The sequence below is a fragment of the Castor canadensis genome, chromosome X, assembly GCF_047511655.1.
Source record: "Castor canadensis chromosome X, mCasCan1.hap1v2, whole genome shotgun sequence".
Classification (NCBI taxonomy): domain Eukaryota; kingdom Metazoa; phylum Chordata; class Mammalia; order Rodentia; family Castoridae; genus Castor; species Castor canadensis.
Window position 1 is genome coordinate 87,402,242 of NC_133405.1, and position 19,996 is coordinate 87,422,237.

Here is a 19,996-nt window from a genome sequence, read left to right on the forward strand (position 1 = left end):
AAAACATTCATATAGTTTCATAGTAAATTAAACATATGTTACCATATGACCCAGCAATTCTATCAACTCTTAGATGTATGTTCACAAGAACTGAAATCATAGATCAACACCAGCCTTGTACGTGAATTCTCACAGAAGCATTTTTCATAGTAGTCAAAAAGTAGCAACCATTCAAGTGTTCATAACAAACTGATAAACAAAATGTAGTATATCCATAAATGGAATATTATTTGGCCATGAAAAAGAATAGAGTACTGATACGTGCTACATGAGTAAACCTTGAAAACATTATGCTACACCAAAGAAGCTAAGTCACAAAGGACCACAAATTGTATGGTTCCAACTTATAGGAACTGTTCAGAATAGGCAAATCTGTCAAGACAGAAGTACATTAGTGGTTGCCTGGGCCTGGGAGAATGGGGGTATGATGGATAAATGGGTATAGAATTTCTTTGGGGGCAATAAATATATTCCAAAAAGGATTGTGCTGATAAAAATAACTCTGAATATACTAAATGTCACTGAATTATAAACTTAAATGTGGGAATTGTATGTATTTGAATTATATCTCAAAACAGCTATTCCAAAAACAAAATATAACAATGAAATCAATAATAACCCAGTGGCTAATAAGAGTATTTCAATAAGCATGTTCTCTATAAATAAACTGAAGGTGGTAGTTAAGTTTGAATTATACTAGCATGTTAATTAACACAAAATACTGGCCTCATGGTGAAACTGAAATTACAGGTAAAAGCTTGGGAACACTCAGAATACCATGAAGATAAATACTAAAACGATGACCATCTACTAACTACTGGCCTTTGTCTTTCTAGTTTCTTTATTACCATCCACCTAAGTCTTTATCATCTCATAATAGACTTCTAAAATCTACTAACTGATTTTTTCCCTTTATTCTCTATAAAGGATCTATAGTGATTCGAGCTATATTTAGTCATACTTGCACATCCTTGTTTTATCTCAAAATATATTAAAATGTTTTAGTAGCACTCCACCTCTTGAGAGCTAATGTGTAAACATTCAAGCCTAGCATTTAAGGTCCTTTCTAATTTTGCCAAATGTTAACTTTCTGAACTCACTAATCTAATCCTTAGGTGATCTCATCCACTCTTACTATTTTTTGGTGGCACTGGGGTTTGAACTCAGGGGTTCGTGTTTGCAAAACAGGCATTCTACCACTTGAGCCCCAGCTCCAGCCTTCACTTACTCTTAGTTTTTAAACTACCAACCTAGTTACTAATGGCATCCATCTCTAGAACTCTCATCTCAACCTACATTTTAAGTGTGAATATTTATCTCCACTTGAATGTCTTCTATAAGCATGTGTGGGCTCTGCAACCAAACTGTCAGCTTCAACCCTTGTTATCTAAATAACCCTAGAGTAGTTACATTATCTCATCTAAAATTGGGAAGAAAAATAATTGTATTTACCTTATAGGGATGTTGTAAGGATTAAATTAATTAATGTGTGAGTAGCTTAAGAGAGTGTCTATTTTTGGTAAGTGCTCAATAAATATTATCCCAAATTATAATTATTCATCAAGCTGATACATTATTCATGCATCGTGTTCCCATGTAACTTGGTCTTTCTGTGTTCCTTGCCCATCATCCAGACAGTTGTTGTGACCAAATATTTGGGATTTCTAATTGCTTCCTTCTTTTTCCCCTTAATATATATTAAATAAAAAACTATGATCTAATGGTTTTTCTCCTATTATTCTTAGTTCTATTTCTTCTCTATCCATATTACCCAAACTCTATTGCAGGTCTTCATCTCTTATAATAATTGTGATAGTCTCCTACATAATCTTTCTCCCTTCAATCCTGACCTCCTTAAAATACATCTTTTAAACGACTAAGAGCAATATGCATAAAAGGTATGTTAAAACAAATAAATGCAATGCAAGTCTGACTAAGTCACACCCATATTTACAATTCTACAATGGCAATCCATTACCTATGCACCTATATGGTAATCCAATACCTGCCACTCCCCTCTCTACTTATTTTATTAATATATCTGTTAACTTATATACTTATCTAATTTCTATATTCTACAACAATTAATGATTAGTGAATATCCATGAGACTTACCAAAGCATTTCTATAGCCTTCAGTCTATAATATCTTGCACTTCATTTCTTTATTAAACTATTCTCTATCCCAATTAAGTTTTATGCTACTCGAAATCAAGAATCATAGCTTATATCTCTTTACAGATTTTACTTCATAATTTTCTAAACTAAGGATCACAGCCAATGAGATAAATTTAGTGGGTCATAATGATCATATTTGAAAAACAAAACCGGAAATAGCAGAAACCACTGCACACAGTAAGGGTAAAAGTGCCAGTTATTAATTCATTGTTTTCCATTCCAAGCATCCTTCTCAGCAGGCTCCTCCAGTTCAGGGTGACCAGCAACATGGAGCATCTCCCTATGGGAAGCTTCTTCTTAGCATCCCCTCAGGAGCAGCATGCCATCAATGTGGCTCCTAACCATAAAAGGCTTTCATACCATGCTCCATAACACTTCTCCAAGTGTTTCTGAGTGGTACCTCTATATGGATGGTTTCCCAGTACACCCAAAGACAGCTTTGTATTGAGTTCCAAGACAGAACATTTTCTCATGGGTGACTTCCTCTAGTATTCCAGAGAACAGTTTCCCAGATTTTTTGAGAGTCACTCCAGTGTGGTATCTCAGCTAACTTCTACACTATCCAGTGAACTACAGTCAGGCCATTTCCAAAAAGATCTGGACTTTAGTCTTAGAACAAGAGAGAAGTGGGTCTTCAAGATTTGTTCCCCCTGGCTTCTCTACCTTTACCCTAAATGTAGTAGCTGCTCTCTACGTCTACTACCACATATTCTTTAGAGTTCTTTTTCTTCCTTACTAGGTGATTATCCTGTTCCCCAATCTCTTATTTTATTTGGCAATTCATTATGCTACCTTGCTCAAACTTTCTTATGGTTTATCTCTAGATTGGACTTTGATTGAAACTATAAACACTGTTTTGTGAAACTTTTATTTCAGTTGTGTGTGTGTGTGTGTATACCAGACAATGATTGTAAAATGCATTTTACTAAGGGTCATAGTTTAAAAGTTTGAAATTATTACCTCATGCATAATGAGTACTTAATAAATAAACACAAGTTCCAAAAGTTGGAATAAGAAAGATAAGTAGGGAAGGACCAAGATGGCAGATTGCTGACATGGACCATGTTCCTATGCTTCTACAAATTAGAAATAAAACATGGCTTCAAGGAGAGATAGGTAAGTTGGTAAGCTAGGGGAGGGCACCAATAAAAGGACAGACAATAGCTAGAGAAAATTTAAAAAAATACTGAACTCCAACTAAATCTCTAAAATAAACAAAGAGAAATCCTTGCTAGGAGGGACCCCATCTGCTCCACCCTGTGACCATCCCAGACTGTTTCGTTGTTTTAAACTGCTCTGTTTTGTTTTGCTTCTAACAAGAGCCACCTACATGGGTCAACAAAACAACTCTCAGAGGGATGAGCACAGGTCAGCAAACTTTGCCTGGGCCACTGGACAGAGGCAATATAGAACAGACATGAAACCTTGACAACACTACAGGAAAACATTGAAAACTCTGGAAGATACAGACAAAGGTAATTATTTTCTGAATAGGATAACAATTACCAAGGAAATAAGACCAAGAATTGACAAATAGGACTGTGTCAAGTTAAAAAGTTTCTGCACATCCAATTACCAGAGAAAATCTTCACTAGCTAATCAATGGATAAAGGATTAATATCTAGAATACACAATAAGCCGGGCACCGGTGGCTCACACCTGTAATCCTAGAAACTCAGGAGGCCAAGATCAGGAGGATGGTGGTTCGAAGCCAGCTGGGACAAACAGTTAGCGAGACTTTATCTTAAAAATATCCATCACAAAAAAAGGGCTGGTGGAGTGGCTCAAGGTGTATGCCCTGAGTTTCAAGTCCCAGTACTGCAAAAAAAAAAAAAAAGGAATATACAATAGGTCAAAAATCTAAACAGCAAAAGAGAAAATAAACCAATGGACAAATGAATTGAACAGAGAGTTCTCAGAAGAAATACAAATAGTTAATAAATACCTGAAGAAATGTTCAACGATCTATGTAAATCATAGAATGATGAAAGTAAAATAAAAGACAAACAACATTCCAGGATGAATTATTAAATTGATGGTTCATGAATAACTGAGAAAGGAAATTAGTGTTTAATAGTAGTCAGCGTGAATCCAATAGAACTAGTAATGCCAAATTAAACTCTTTGGGTTATTAGACTGAAAAATCAAATATGTGCTAGAGACATGGTATATCTTGCTTAGTTAAATATGACATATTTCTCATTATACCCCAATGGGTTTTTAACTAGTAAAATACAAACAACAGATATCATTAATAAACTGATATAAACTTTGTTAAGAGTATCTAGGAACACACCAGTAAGGGTCCCATTCTTTGCTTTATCTTTTCAATAATTTAACACCATTTACCGACAAAAGAGACATGCTTACCAAATCTGAGCTAAATGTTAAGCAGAATGTAAAAGAAATATAGCTTTTGTTTCTCCCTCTCTCTCTGTTTTGTTTTGTTTTTTAGCCTCAGGATTATTTCACCTTCTTGCAAAGTTTAGGGAATCCCCCAAAAAGGTTTTGTTTATATAGATTCTACCAATATTAACCATGGTGGAACTCATGAAATTTTAGAATGTTTATTAATATATTTAAAGTGATATTAATGTCACAAGGAACCCCTCTGAATAACTTTATTAATAAAATGTTTTAAAATAATAAAATAACATTAGTAAATCCATTACATGCTAACATAAATATATTTTTATAATTTTTGAAAAATTTTTGAGAGAGGGTCTTGCCATGTACTACAGGTTAGCCTGAGACTTGTTATGTAGCCTAGTCTTCCTAGCCCTGCCATCTCCTCCTGAGTGCTCATACTACAGGCATAATCCATCATGCCTGGCAAAATAATCGTTTCTAACAAAACAAAAAAATCAGTGGCATTGTTTTACAATTTTGCAAATCTCTTCAATATATGGATTAATAAAACAGCTGGGTTCCCATATCTACTTCTGCATCAAGATCTGTTGCAAACTACAGTTTTAGTTGAAATTTATGAAGAAAATTCCAGTCTCACACAGACAAGTGATTTTTTAAAAGGTGGATTATTTTTATATCCTTTTCAGATAATTGTGAATATTTTTATGCTATACCAAAACTCAACAAGTAAAAGTTTCTTAAAGGTTGTTTGTAATATAGACTCTGAAGCTGTATCAATAATGTTACATTAAAATGCACTGATCTGTCTTGCACCCTGCATAGTGTATTTTGATAGTCTATTGTTAAGCCTATATACATTAAGGATTATTATGCGCTTCGGAGATTTGGCCCTTTTGTCATTATGTAATGCTCCTCTATGTCTCATAATTTTCTGGCTTTTGAGTCTGCTGTGTATGAAATCAATATAGCTAATCCTACTTTCTTTAATGAATATTAGCATCATATATCTTTCTCCATCCTTTTACTTTAATCTATCTGTGTCTTCATATTTAAGTTGGGTTTCTTTCTGGGTATGGTGATTCATGTCTATAATTCCAGCTATTAAGGCAGGAGGATCACAATTTTGAGGCCAACCTGGGCAATTAGTGAGACACTGTCTCAAAATTAAAAGTAAAAATAAAAGGTTTGGGGTTGTAGTTCAGTGGCAGAACATGTGTCTAGAATGTGCAAAGCTCTAGGTTCAATACCCAGTACCATAAATAAATGAATTAAACAAATAAATAAAGTGGGTTTCTCACAGACAACATATTTTCCATGTTTTTATTAGAGCTTATTAATTGTACAATGTGGAGGGTTTCATACTTGCATATAATATACTTTGCTTATATCATCCCCTCTATTACTTTTTATTCACCAACTCCCTTTTAAAATCTTTCCTGCAGTTTTTAAAATGAGTTTCATTATGATGTCTTCACACATACATACAATGTACTTCAATTCTATTCAACACCCTTTTCCCTCTCTTTTCCCCTTCCACTGTTCCCCTACCAACATATTGTTGGGTTTTGTTTTTTGATCTATTCTCTTGAAGAATAATTTTTCAGGGCACACAATTCTAGGTTAGTGGAGGTTTTTTGTCCTTCAACGCTTTGATATTTTTATGGCACTTTCTTCTTACTTTCACCATTTCTCAGAGTCAAATGTAATTCTTTTTTCATCTTTTTAAAACAGTGTCTTACTATGTAGCCCAGCCTGGCCTTGAACTCATTATCCTCCTGCCTCAGCCTTCTAAATGCTGGGATTAGAGATGTGCACTACCATGCTTGGCTCCAAATGTAATTTTTCTCTTTGTTTAAATAAGGTACATTTTTTCTCTGACTTCTTTCAATATATCTTATCTTTGATTTTTGTGATTTGAATATGATATGTCTAGGTGTACTTTCTTGTTTAGCTTGGCTTGGTCTGCGTTTTTGCCTTTTGTTTTGGCATTTATCCTGCTTGCAGATCTGTGACCTCCTCTAGTAATGTGGTAGAAATGTATAAGGGGAGTGTTCTATGATTAGATCTCACATTTCTTTTTCTTTGGTGGTACTAGGGTTTGAACTCAAGGCCTCACACTTGCTAGGCAGGCACTCTACCACTTGAGCCACTACACCAGCCCTTTTTTGTGATGGGTTTTTTTGAGATAGGGTCTCATGAACTATGTGTCCAAGGCTGCCACTGAACCATGATCCTCCTGATCTTTGCCTCCTGAGTGGCTAGGATTACAGTTTGAGCCACCAGTACCCAGCTTAGATCTCACATTTCTAATGAGCCTGTGCTCCTGCACTATGAATTTCACAAATGTTACTCAGTTTTATCCTCCCCACAGGTGGAACAAGATAGCTATACATGGCTAGACTTGGGTATTTCCCTTCCCTAAAGTCAGTTAGCTATGATAAAATCCCAGTAGGTTGCCCTATGTTAAAATAGTTTATTTTAAGAGCATGCATTGTTAAAAACTATAGAATGGTCTGCCATATTTCAAAAAAGCTACTTTTTCCCTCTTCCACTGTCACAACAACAAGGGGATTTTTCTTGGATCTTCATTATGAAAACTTGGTAGAGCTCCTGGTTCAGGTTTTCCTCATCAGTACTGGTTCCTACAGAGGTCTCTACCTGTGGGTTTCTGCTATGGTAAAATGTGATTCCCTCTATCTTCCTCCAATTTAGGAGTCAGAGGTTCGCCCCAGGATATCAATTCTCTGAAATATCTAAGAAAGGTTGTTGATCTTCAGTTTGTTCAACTTTTTAGGATGGGATTGTGACTACTAAACTCCTTACATCACAGGCCAGAAACCTGAAGTCCCTGTTTCACCCTTTTAATGCACCTTTTTTATCCATCCATGAGTCTGCAACATTATGTTTTTATCATTTGTACTGATTCACTGAGTTGTGCAGATCTTCCCATTGTTAACCCATTTTGTTACACAATAGTTAAAAATCATTTACAGCAGGTGCTGGTGTCTCATGCCTATAATCCTAGATACCCAAGAGGGAAACATCAGGAGGATTGTGATTTGAGGTTAGCTGGGGCAAATAGTTTGCGTGACCCCATCTCGAAAATGCCCAGCACAAAAAAAGGCTGGCAGAATGGCTCAAGTGGCAGAGCACTTGCCTAGCAAGTGTGAGGTCTTGAGTTCAAACCCCAGTACCATCAAAACAAAATCTCCATTTAATATTACCAATGATCTCATTAGAAAAGTTTTTAAGTCTTAGAAAACAGTCAATTTCATGGTAATGGATATAAGTTTTCAAAAATTCTAATTTTAATTTGAAAGCTAAAATTTTATCGATGGTAACAAATATTCTCAGTTTGATTTGGAAGTAACAGGTTCACTTCATTCGCTTTTTAGAAAAATGTCTGCAAAGTGCCCAAGTCTGAATGACCAGTTTTTCTGTTAGTTGTTCCATTTGGTAAAAATGGTATTCAATGAAAGAAGCGACTAGTTTGGTTCACAATTCAAACATACAAGACCATCATACTTCTTTATGTAAGAGAGTATGACATATGTATTTTCCATTTTATCACAAAAAATATTAAAGGACCTATATTGAGTCAAGATTTAAGAAAGTTGTAATTTTCATTGTTTAAATGCATTTTTTCTTTTTTCTCTTTCTTTTCTTTCCTTTCTTAATTTTTTATCAGGATATATTCATTGTACAGTGGGGATTCATTGTGACAATTCCAAATAGGCTTATATTGTACACTGGTTAGATCACTCCCACCATTTCTCCCCCAGACATTTTTAAGTGAAACTAACTTTTACTGTGAGTGTATGGTGGTAAAGATATCAACACAATAAATTAAAAAGCAAATAATATCTTAGCAAACACTATTTTAAAAATAGTTTTGACCTCATAGACTCCCCTATATGTGTCTCATGGATTCCTCAGCTCCTTGGTCAATAACCTGAGAATCACTGGATACTGGAAAGAATAATGAGTTCTTAGAATCATACAGACTTCTTCCATAGGTTTTTGCGGTTGGACAAACCTGTTTTCCTTTCTTTCCTCCCATGGTTTAAATTCTTTAATTAATTAACTTTACTTTTAAGCATGGTTTTCAGTTCATAGCAAAAAATGTGAAGAAAGTTCATAGAGTTCCAATTTATCCCCATCTCCACATCCTTCCCCTACTAAAAACCTATAGAGTCATGCACCAAAAAATGATGTTGCAGTCACTGTCAGGTAAAGCATGCAATGATGGTCCCATACAATTATATGGAGCTGAAAAATTCTTATCACCTAATTATATACCTGTCATACCAGTTTTAGCATAGTACATTACTATGGTGATGCTGATATAAACAAACCTCCTGTGCTGCCAATCATATAAAAATATAGTACATACAGTTATGTATACTACATAACAGTTGATAAAGAAAATAAACAAGTATATTACTAGTTTATTTTATCACTTGTTATTTTAGAGTGTATTCTGTCTACTCACAAAACCTTTATTGTAAAACAGTGTTCCCTGTTATGCTAGCTGCAGCCGCATACATTTAGTGTTTGTTGTGTCTCTTGATTGCATTGATCTATACCATCTAGATTTGTATAAGTATGATGTTCAGACAATGATGAAATTGACTAAGAACACATTTCTCAGAATTTACACCTTCCCTCTACTCCACCCCTTCCTTGGTCCTTAATCAATGCACACTATATTCAGAGACTACTCAGCCATTCACTGTATGATCTTGGAGAATTCACTTACTCTGAACCTTAATTGCCTCACCTATAAAATGGGATTCATATTTATAGAAAGTATCATCAAAAGGAGAAGAGATATTGTAACATTAGCTTGCATTCTGTCTATGTTTAAAAATTTTAAATGCATAATCTTTATCTAGAAAACAAAACAATTTTGCTAACCTAGAATAAAGTCATCCTAGTCAAGAAAAAAGAAAATTACACTTATTTGGGGGTAATTAGAATTGCAATCTGGGAAAATATGAGTTTAAGCAATGTTGAAAATGTGCTATGATGTTTTACAAAATGGAAGCTGTATTTATAGCTTTAAACCTCAAGGATGTTGGTAATTGTACATCATTTGTTAGTCAGGAATTATGATTAGGATTGTCAGAAGTTGAACTGCTTTATAAGAATGGAAATGAGTATGATCTCAACCTCTGGGTAGTCTGTGGGAAGAGGTCTATTGCAGAGAAAGTCAGCATAGATTAACAATGTTTTGAGGTATTAACCAGCACCCAAGATGGGTGTGTCTGTAGCCCAGTTCAAAAGCTCAGCTACTGACATGTCTAAAATCTGATTTACAGTGGCCTCTGGACTACATTTTAAGTGCCCTAAATCAATGCTGCTCCATTTTGATTTTTTTTCTTGACAATTTTGGCAGGCTAGGATAATGGGCTAAAAGTAACAACATAGTAGGTATGTTTTAACTACTGAAATACGTTTCCAAAGACTTGGAGTCTTAAAGCAGCATTTATTCTCTTACTGTTCTGGAACTCAGAAGTTAAAAATGAATTTCACTTAGCCAAAATCAGTGTGTCAGCAAGACCACACTCTCCAGAGTTCCAGTTTTTAGAGCTGCATTCCTTGGCCCCTCCTCCACCTTCAAAGCCATCCATGCAGTATTTTGTTTAAGTCACCACATTGCCTTCTTCATCTCGGGTCCCATGTCCTTCTGCCTCCCTCTTAAAATAACACTTAAGATGCCATTAGGGTTCACCAAGATAATCAAGATAATCTCCTCATCTCAAATCCTTAATTTAATAACATCTGCAGAGTACCTTTTATTATATAAGACAACATTCAAGGCTCCAGGGATTAACACCAGATAAATTTGGGAGCCATTATTCAGTCTGCCACAGGTATAAATGTAAAGTCTGCATCTTGGTTCAAAAAGTCAACTATTTCAGCCAGGCATGGTGGCATATGTCTGCAATCCCAGCAGTCAGGAGTCTGAGGCAGGAGGACCACAAATTTGAGGCAGCCTGGGCTACATAATCAGTTTCAGGGCAGCCCGAAGCTATATAGCAAGACTCTGTCTCAAAAAAATCAACTACTTCAAGTTTAAAGTAAGAAGAAATCTGGATCATTAGCAGTTCATTTGAAAACAAGAATGTAATCTTTCTACGAACAATTATGACTTGTTTATAGAAAAACAGACCGTATTTATCAAAAGAAGTAAAGAAATAAAGAATGAGAGTGACACCAGGCCAAGTCAGATAACAGTTGGTATGTTATAATTTATTTCTACTTTTAAAAGATACAATGAACAACTGATGTCTATCCAAAGGAAAAGAGGATGGTGAAAGAACTAAAATTTTTATTCCATAATAAATAACGAGTAGCTATCATAAATATGGGAGGCATGATTCTAAATATATTGCACGTATTAGCTCATTTAATCATTTCAATAACTCTATGAAGTAGATGTTATGTGTTAATTGTCCCCCTTTCAAGAAGAACTAAGGCACGAATTAAGTAATCTGCTCAGAATCACATATGCCAGTAAAGTACCAGGCTAGATTTAAACCCAGGCAATCTGGTCCTGAAGCACAAAACTTAGCCACCACAGAATAATGTTTTTCTAAGGCACCAGGGAATGAAGGAGACATCTCAGGCTGTGAGAAAAACTGTCCTTAAATAACTGAAGGATTATCAGAATTATTATTTTTGGGGGGTGGCACTGGGGTGTGAACTCAGGGCCTCATGTTTGCTAGGCAGGTGCTCTACCACTTGAGCCACTTCACCAGCCTGAAGGATTATCAGGTAGAAAAGGGATCACACTTAGTCTGTGTCATTATTTTAAAGCAAGACCAACATTCAAAGAATGGTGGAAATTGCACCATTTGAAGGAGTTAATAGGTCATTCTAAATCTTCTTTGTGAGATGGTGAATCTCTTGTTGGTAGGAACGATTAAGCAGAGGTTGAACAAACAACTTCTGAAAATGTTCTAGAATCTAAATGGAGCACTAAGAAAGGCTGACTATTACAGTCACGGTAGAAAGAGGGCCTGTGTAGTTTTCAAATTCCCAAGAGAATTTTTCTATTACCACCTTAAAGGTCAGTCTTCTTGCCTCTTTTTTGAGAATCACTGTCATAGATGATTTTTAAAGAGAGATGATAATATTCAGCAGTAACTTTGAAAGATTTTTATGAATGTGTTAATTTCATTCAGCAGCCAGGGAACCTTCCATCACTATCCCAATATATGTGGAGGTCACAGATTATACTAATAATCTTTAGATGTTGTTTTTGCTTATTTAAGACAGGGCTTGCTCTGTAAACTAGGTTGGCCTTGAACTCATGATCTTCCTGCCTCAGCTTCCCCAGTGCTAGGATTATAGGTAAGTACCAGCAAGATGGTCTATTTTTTTTACCATAACCCACAATACCAAATGCATTTTACATCATTATAGAGTGCAAAAGTGTTCCATAAATGATATTTACTTTTACTATATCCAATGTACTCTATCTCGCATTTTACAAGTTGCTATTCATAACTCATGAAACTGATTTCATGACTCCATCAATGGGTTTTAATTCATAGTAAAAAAAATGCTTAAACTAAGAGTGATATTTGCCTGTTGTTTCCCAAGCATTTCTGAAGATTTCTACTGACACAAATACCAGTTTTCTGTACTCTCAGTTTCCTGATGGACTTTTTCACCTACAGTGATCTTTTCTTTTACCTTACTTCAGCTATTTTGTCCACAGGCAGATCCTAGACATTCATCTATAATATCTCATTTTCATGCATTCTACTCTCACTCTTATCTTTACTAACTCTCTACATTGTGACCACTCCTAATATTCATTGATTGCATAGACAATCTGTTTTTCTCACCTCCTCTGACTCTATCATATTCCTATACATTTTCATACCTTTATGAAACTTAGATTCCACAGTCCCTCCCATAATCATCCCTTGTACATATCTTCAACCCCCTTGCCAGTCTCTTGCTTTGTCATACTTCCTTGGCAAACTGCCAAACTTTTAAAATCTAATTATCTCATTTCCTTCCTCAAACAATTCAGTGCTAAAACCATTAGGTGGGATATAAAATAAAAGCATAGGAGATATCCTGTGAAGGGGTAGTTATGGTGGGTTGGTGTAAAGAGTCAGTGTTCCAACAGGGTAAAGAAGGCATACACACAGAGGGCATCCTCTTTTTCAGAACCCAAGGTAGTAGAGAGGACATCCATAATGGAGGAAAGGCACCTGCTGTGTGGTATCAATGCTCAAAAATAATAATCAGGACATTCATTAGACTCAGAGAGGAGACTTAGAGAGAAGACTCAGAACCTAAGTGTGTTGGGGAGGGTGTCCACATGGAGATGTTATAAGATCATCAGAGATCATGCAGGATAAGGAGATACCAGTGTTGGGGCTGATATGGCATGGGATGTTAAAGCCCAAGCAAAATGAGTGGGGTGTCCATACTGGGGTACAGTCCAGCATTGAGTGTCTGAGCCAAAAAAAAATTTATGACTGTATCCCCGTAAGGGGATGGCCTGACATCTAGTATTCAGTCAAAGCAGAGTTAAGTGTCTCAGTTTGTTCAGGCTGCTATAAAAAATACCATAAACTGGGTAGCTTATGAAGAATAAAATTTTTTTCTCACAGATCTGGAGACTGGGAAGTTCATGATCACTTCAGCAGACTGAGTGTCTGGTAATAGCAGACTTCCTTATTCATTGGCCATCTTTTCTCTGCAACCTCTGTTCTCATAACATAATCATCTCTCAGACACCCCACTTCCCAGCACCCTTGCATATTGGTTTCAATATATGAAATTGGCAGATCATAGCAGTGAGAATGGCATACATTTTGGGAGAATATCCTAGAAGGAAGAGTCAATTTTTGAGCAAGATTAGGAATTATCCCCATGGGAAAGAGGATGTAGGTGAAAATAGGAGGTTAGTTACAAAATTTTTTCTAACAAGTAAATATATTAAGTATAATGGAAGGTAGATTTCTTATTGTTAAAAAATAAAGGGAAAAAGCTAGAATACATCCTGTGATATTGGACTGCTTTAGAATTAATGGTTTTTAATGTTTTTATAGATATAGTTTATATAAATAATTACAGATATAAACAACTGTGTCTGTAATCTTGAAAAATGCCAAGATTATAAAAATCAAACAAACAGTAGGGAACTATTCTAGCCTGATGGAGACTAAAGAGATATGACAGCTAAATGTAACATATGATTCTGAACTGATCTCTTTTCTATAAAGATTACTGAGACAATTGATGGAATATGAATGGGATCTAAGGATTAGGTTGCAGAATTATATCATTAACTTTTTAATTTTTCTGAAAGCTTTATGGTCATATAGGAGAATGTCTTCATTTGTACAAAATATACATTCAGAGGTGACAGGGCATCGGGTCAGCAACTTACCCTCAAATTGTATTTTTAGAAGTTATTTATACATCTAAGTTTAACATTGTTTCAAAATGTTAAGAATGAAAACAAACCCCCATAAACCACAGTGATTTGGTTTGGCTTTAAATTTATAATCACAAGCATGAAAGAAGCAATCAGTTCTACCCAACACTAATATTTCTCTAGTTGGTTCATTATCTTGAGATTGCTATTTCACATCTCTGTCCTCAAAATTTCAAATTTTAAAACTTTCTCCCCCTTCTTACTCTCAACTGGTAATTTCATTTCCAGTTTCAGAGAAAATAAAAGCTATCAAGAGAGACCTTCCTCATCTTCTAAAACCAAAGTTCTCCATCATATCTATACTGCTATATTATACCTCCTGGCTTTGCCAGGAAGCAAGGATAATGGATACATTGCTCCTGTTCCAAATATCAACTCCTTTACTTGCACACTAGATCTCATACTTCTTACTCTATATCATAAATATTTTCCTTTTTACTAAATAATTCCCACCAGCATATAGACATACTTTACTATCTCTCATTTAAAACAAAAACAGCAACACTACTTTGGCTTCTGTCCATTCCTTTGCTTCCCTTCATAGAAAATTCTTCCAGGATGGGGTGGTGGTACATGCCTGTAAATCCAGCACTTGGAAGGCTGAGGCAAGAAGATCACTAGTTTGAGACCAGCCTAGACTACATAGTGAGACTTCGTCGCAAAAAAGAAATTCTTGCAAAGAGTTATCTATTCTTTCTGTCTCTATTACCTTGTTTATTCCTCTCTTGAATCAATCTTTTTTATTTTAAGGCTTTATTAAAACTTCTGTCACTAAAGTCATCAATAATTATTAAATCCTACAGTTAATCTTCAGTTTTCATCTTACGTGGCCTCTTAACATTTGTGCAATTGGTCATTCCTTTGTCCTAGAAACACTTGCTTCACATGGCTTTCATGACAATGAAGTATTTCTTTCTAAAATTTACTTTTATTTTGTAGGCTTGAAAGGTATCTATTTTCCACAGCTGTCTTTTTAATTAGCATGTTTTAATTGGACAAAATATTGTCTTATCTTACATATACAATGTACTTTGACCATATAAGCCTCCCTATTACACTCTCTTGTTCGCCACCACCACCTCCTATTGGTACCATTTCTCTTCCCAAATAGTCCTCTTTCTACTCTTGTGTCTTTTTTAAAAATACACATTTAGCATATGAAAGAAAATATGTGATATTTGTTTTTCTGAGTCTGGCTTATTTTTAATAACATGAACTCCAGTTCCATTTATTTTCCTGAAAATAACATGATGTCATTCTTCTTTATGGCTAAATAATACTGCATTATGTATATATACCACATTTTCATTGTCCATTCATTGGTTGTTAGGCACCTGCTGATTTCATAACATGGCTATTGTGAATAGTGTTATGATAAACATGGGTGTACAAGTATGTTATATGCTGACTTTGATTCTTTTGGGTATATACCCAGGAAAGGTATAGCTGGATCAGATATCAGATGGTAGTTCTAATTTTTTTTTGAGGAACCTCAATACCAACTTCCATAGTGGCTGCACTAATTTACATCCCCACCAACAGTATATATAGGTTCCATTTTCTCCACTTCCTCACCAGCACTTATCATCCTTGATGATAGCCATTCTGACTGGGATAAAATGGAATCTCAATGTAGTTTTGATTTGCATTTCCCTTGTAGCTAAAACTGTTGAACATTTTTTTCATGTATTTATTGGCCATCTATACTTGTTCTTAGAGGACTTGCCCATTTATTGATTGGATTATTTGTTCTTTTGTGTTTAATTTTTTTAGTTCTATATATCCTGGGTATTAATCCCCTGCCAGATGAATATCAGGCAAATGGTTTTCTCTAATCCTGTAGACTGTCTCTTCACTCAGGTAGTTGTTTCCTTTGATGTGTATAAGGTTTTTAATTTGATGCAATCTCATTTGTCAATTTGTGCTCTCACTTCCTGAGCTATCACAGTCCTATTCAGAAAATTATTGCGTATGCCTGTATCTTGAAGTATTTTTCCTATGTTTTCCTGTAGTAGTTTCAAATTTTCAGGTCTTACATAGGCCTTTGATCCCTTTTGAATTTGTTTTTATAAAGGGTGAGAGATGGAGATCTAGTTTCAGTCTATCTAGTTTTCCTAGCAACATTTGTTAAAGAGGCTGCCTTCTCTGACATATGTTTTAGCACCTTTGTAGAGGATCAGATAGCTGTAGCTGGTCTGCATGTCTGTTTTTCTGCTGGGTGGGTTTATTTCTGGATCTTCTGTGTGATTCTGTTGGCCTCTTTATCTGTTTTTGTGCCAGTACCATGCTGTTTTTGTTACTAAGGCTCTATACTATAATTTGAAATCAGGTATTGTGATACCTACATCATTGCTCTTTTTTACTCAAGTCTGCCTTTGCTATTCGGAATCTTTGAGCTTCCATATGAATTGTAGAGTTGTTTTGTCCAGTTTTATGAAGAATGGCATTTGAATTCTTATGGCGATTGCACTGAATCTATAGATCAGTAGTATAACCATTTTCACAATATTAATTCTGCTGATCCAGAAATATGGGAGATCTTTCCATCTTCTAGTGTCTTCTTAAATTTCTTTTTTCAATGTTTTATAGTTTTTATTGTAGAGGTCCTTCGCCTCCTTGGTTAAAGTATATTCCCAGGTATTTTTTGAGGCTATTTCTTTCTCAGCATGCTTGTTTTTGCTATATAGGAAAGCTATCGATTTTGTGACAAAAAATTATTCTTCTTTTCCTCCTACAATACTAGCTGTTTATTTTTATTTCCTTTACTAGATTCTTTATTTTCCTAACTCTAAATGCTGCAATGTGTTAAGACTGGCTCTTGGGCTTATTCTCTATGTACATTCATTTCATTCCTAAGTAATTTTATTAAATCAAATCAAAATTATATTAAAATGATTCTGAAAACTAAAGTGTAATTGAACTTGGGACCCATAAAAGTAAGCCAGGACCTACATTCTAAATCTAAAAAGGAAGACTAACTACTCAAACAGAAGATTTAAATAGGATCAAGAGACTCCTAAAATAGTAACCAAAATGCCCAAGATCCAATGGAAAAAATCACTCCCCATGCCAAGAACTAAGGAAACTACAAATTGATTGAGAAAAGAAAATTAACTGAACACCTATACCATATAACTTCAAGGAAGTTAAAGCCACTGTCATAAAAGTGCTTCAACAAGTAATTAAAAATTCTGTTGAGGTCTGGGTGTGGTGGCTCACACCTGTAATCCTAGCTACCTGGAAGGCAGAGATTGGAGGATTGCTGTTCAAGGTCTGCCTTGGCAAAAAGTTTAGCAAAGCCCTATCTCAAAGAACAAGCTGGGCATGGTAGTGCATGCCCATAATCCCAGTTACAAGGAGGCAGAGGTAGGAGGACTGTAGTTCTAGGATGGCTTGGGCAAAAAAGCATGAAACCCTACTTAAAAAATAACTAAAAAGCAAATTGGGCTGGGGGTGTGGCTCAAGTGGTGGTGCACATGTGCAAGGCCCTGAGTTCAAAACCCCAAACTGTCACTCCCTCCAACACTGCTTTAAAACAAATGCAAAAAATAGAAAATCTAAACAAAGAAATGGGAGTTAGGTTTTAAAAAGAACTAAATGCAAATTACAGAACTGAAAAAATACAACAGCCATTTTTTAAAATCACTGGGTGGACTCAATACTAGATTCAAGATGAGAAAGAAGAGAATTAGCAAGGTTGAAGACAGATCAGTATAATTTACCCAGTCTTAAAAAAGAGTGAAAATAGTACAAAAAAATAAAAAAAGAACAAGTATGTCAGGGATCTGTAGAGTATAACAAAAGATCTAACATTTGTCTTTATCATTAGAGTTCCAGAAAGAAATGAAAAAGAATGATTTCAAATGCAAGGAGAAACACAGATAACAAACAAAAAACAATAAAATGGAGACCACTGATATGAATAAGATGACAGAACAGAAAATCTGAGACCTTTCTTTTTCCAATGGAGACACCAATTCAATTCACTTGAGTCCTGAAACCAACTAATAAGCTCCTATATGACAGGAAGCACAAAACCTGCTACTGTGAAGTCAGGAGGAAATTCTGTGGTACTTACTAGCCATGGTCTCTCTGTCCAGCTCAGCCCAGTGCAATAAGGAGAAGACTCAATTCTTGGTTTCTCCCTGAGTCCCTGGGGAGGGAAAAAGAAGACTGAAATATATATCCACCATGCAGGGCTTTTGTGGGGGGGCAGCGAGGAGACATTGAGGATCTAAGTTATGTATTGCATGAAATCAGTGCACTGATGGGAAGGGGTACCAGGTTGGGGGCCACCGAGAATAAGAGCAAAGGTTTGGACTGGAATACACTCATTTACCATAGTACTTCCTCCAAGTTCAGCATGGAACAAAAAGGTGAAAATTCCCAACTTTCAGATTCTCATCAGGAGTGAAGGAGCTGGAACATGTGTCCAACATGATATTTTTTCAGGGAGCTGCCCAAGTGATTGGTTTATGTCTCACCAATCTCAGAAGGCTGACAGGACCCAGCATACTTGACATGCCCAGGAAGGCAGCTGAGAATAAAAGAGATGAGTGACTTGCTGCTGCTCCACAGGAAATGTAGCAGAGCAGTCAGAGAGTGGCCTCTCTCTCCCTCAGGGCTAGGAGAGAGGCGAAGAATAAAGTAAACATCTAACATTTTAGCTTCTAAGGGGTCTGACTACAGAGATGGTTTCTTTTTTTTTTTTTTACCAGATTCAAAGCACTGATGAAACCCATAGAAATTTGAGGGACATACTAAGAACTAAAGGAAGATGGGCAGCCTGCAGCAGCTCCAAAGAACATGCAGTACCACAGAAAAACAGCAGAGGGGGAAACACATTATGAAATGAAAAAAGGGAACTAGTAAATCCTTTTAATCGGGAATTTTACATACACAAATCCAGAGAAGAAACATCCACTGAAAAGGTCTGAGAGGTCCCCAGAATCTCTAACCAGGCTGATTGGTGAAAGTCTTTTCATGTGTCAAGTCAATCAGTAAAGATCTGGAGAAGTATCCATTTTCTCAAACACAATGATACAAAACACTTGAAGGAACAAGAAAATAAGGAAATGTGGACTAAATAAACCAATAGAATAAATCTCCAAAACCTGACCCTAAAGAAGGTATACAAATTATCTGACAAAGAATTCAATACAACCACCATACACTCAACAAGCTCAGAAAAATGATTTATAAACAAAATAAGAATACCAGTAAAGCAACAGAAAATAAAAGACCACAAAATTCTGAGCTAATGAATATAATACCTAAAATGAAAAAATTCACCAGAGAGCTTCAAGAGCATCCTTGATAAAGCAGAAGGCACCAGAAAACTTGAGACAGGCCATTTGAAATTACCAGTCAGAGGAACAAAAAAGAAAATGTATGATAAAGAATAAAGAAAGTTTGAGGGACTTATGAGATACCATCAAATAGATTAATGTACATATCATGGAACTAAAAGAAGAATATGATGAGAGAGAGAGAAAGGGTAAGAAATGAAAAAAATGATAACCAAGAAAATTTTATCTAGAAAAACTGGCCTTCGAAAGAGAGATAAATAAAGACTTTCTCATATAAGCAAAATCAGAGGAAATTCATCACCATTAGACCTGTTTTACAATACATGCTAAAGGGAGTCTTTCAGTTGAAACAAAAGGGTAACTGAAAGTAACACGAAAGCATATGAAGCATCAGGGTAAAGGTAAATATGGAGACAAAACAGAATACTCTAACACTGAAAAGGAGGTGCACAAATCACTTATAATTGTGGCATAGAAAGTATTGAACAAAAGTACAAAAATAATTATAAATATAAAGATATGTTATTAGAAGGACAATGCAAAATATTAAACTTGTGATATCAATGACGTAAACTGTGAGGGAAAAGTAAAAAGTATAGCTTTTGTATGTTTTTGAAAGTAAGTTGATATAATCTTATATAGAGACTATTGTAAGAAGTTTAATGTAAGTC

The 19,996-nt window shown here is 35.5% G+C and overlaps 1 protein-coding gene across 19 annotated transcripts in view; it reads right to left on the bottom strand.

The window, feature by feature from the left end:
- The window catches only part of Zc3h12b (zinc finger CCCH-type containing 12B), a 305,889-nt gene that overhangs the window by 246,552 nt on the left and 39,341 nt on the right, over positions 1-19,996 (bottom strand). For 14 of the 19 annotated variants that reach the window (XM_074063657.1, XM_074063651.1, XM_074063642.1 and 11 more), the window contains exon 2: positions 18,095-18,169. The exons of 4 other annotated variants lie outside the window; for them this stretch is intronic. The gene's annotated coding sequence lies outside the window, so the exon portion shown is untranslated. Of the gene's footprint in view, positions 1-18,094; positions 18,170-18,355; positions 19,879-19,996 lie in introns of those variants that run through there. One more of the 19 variants, XM_074063643.1, reaches the window with a different exon arrangement.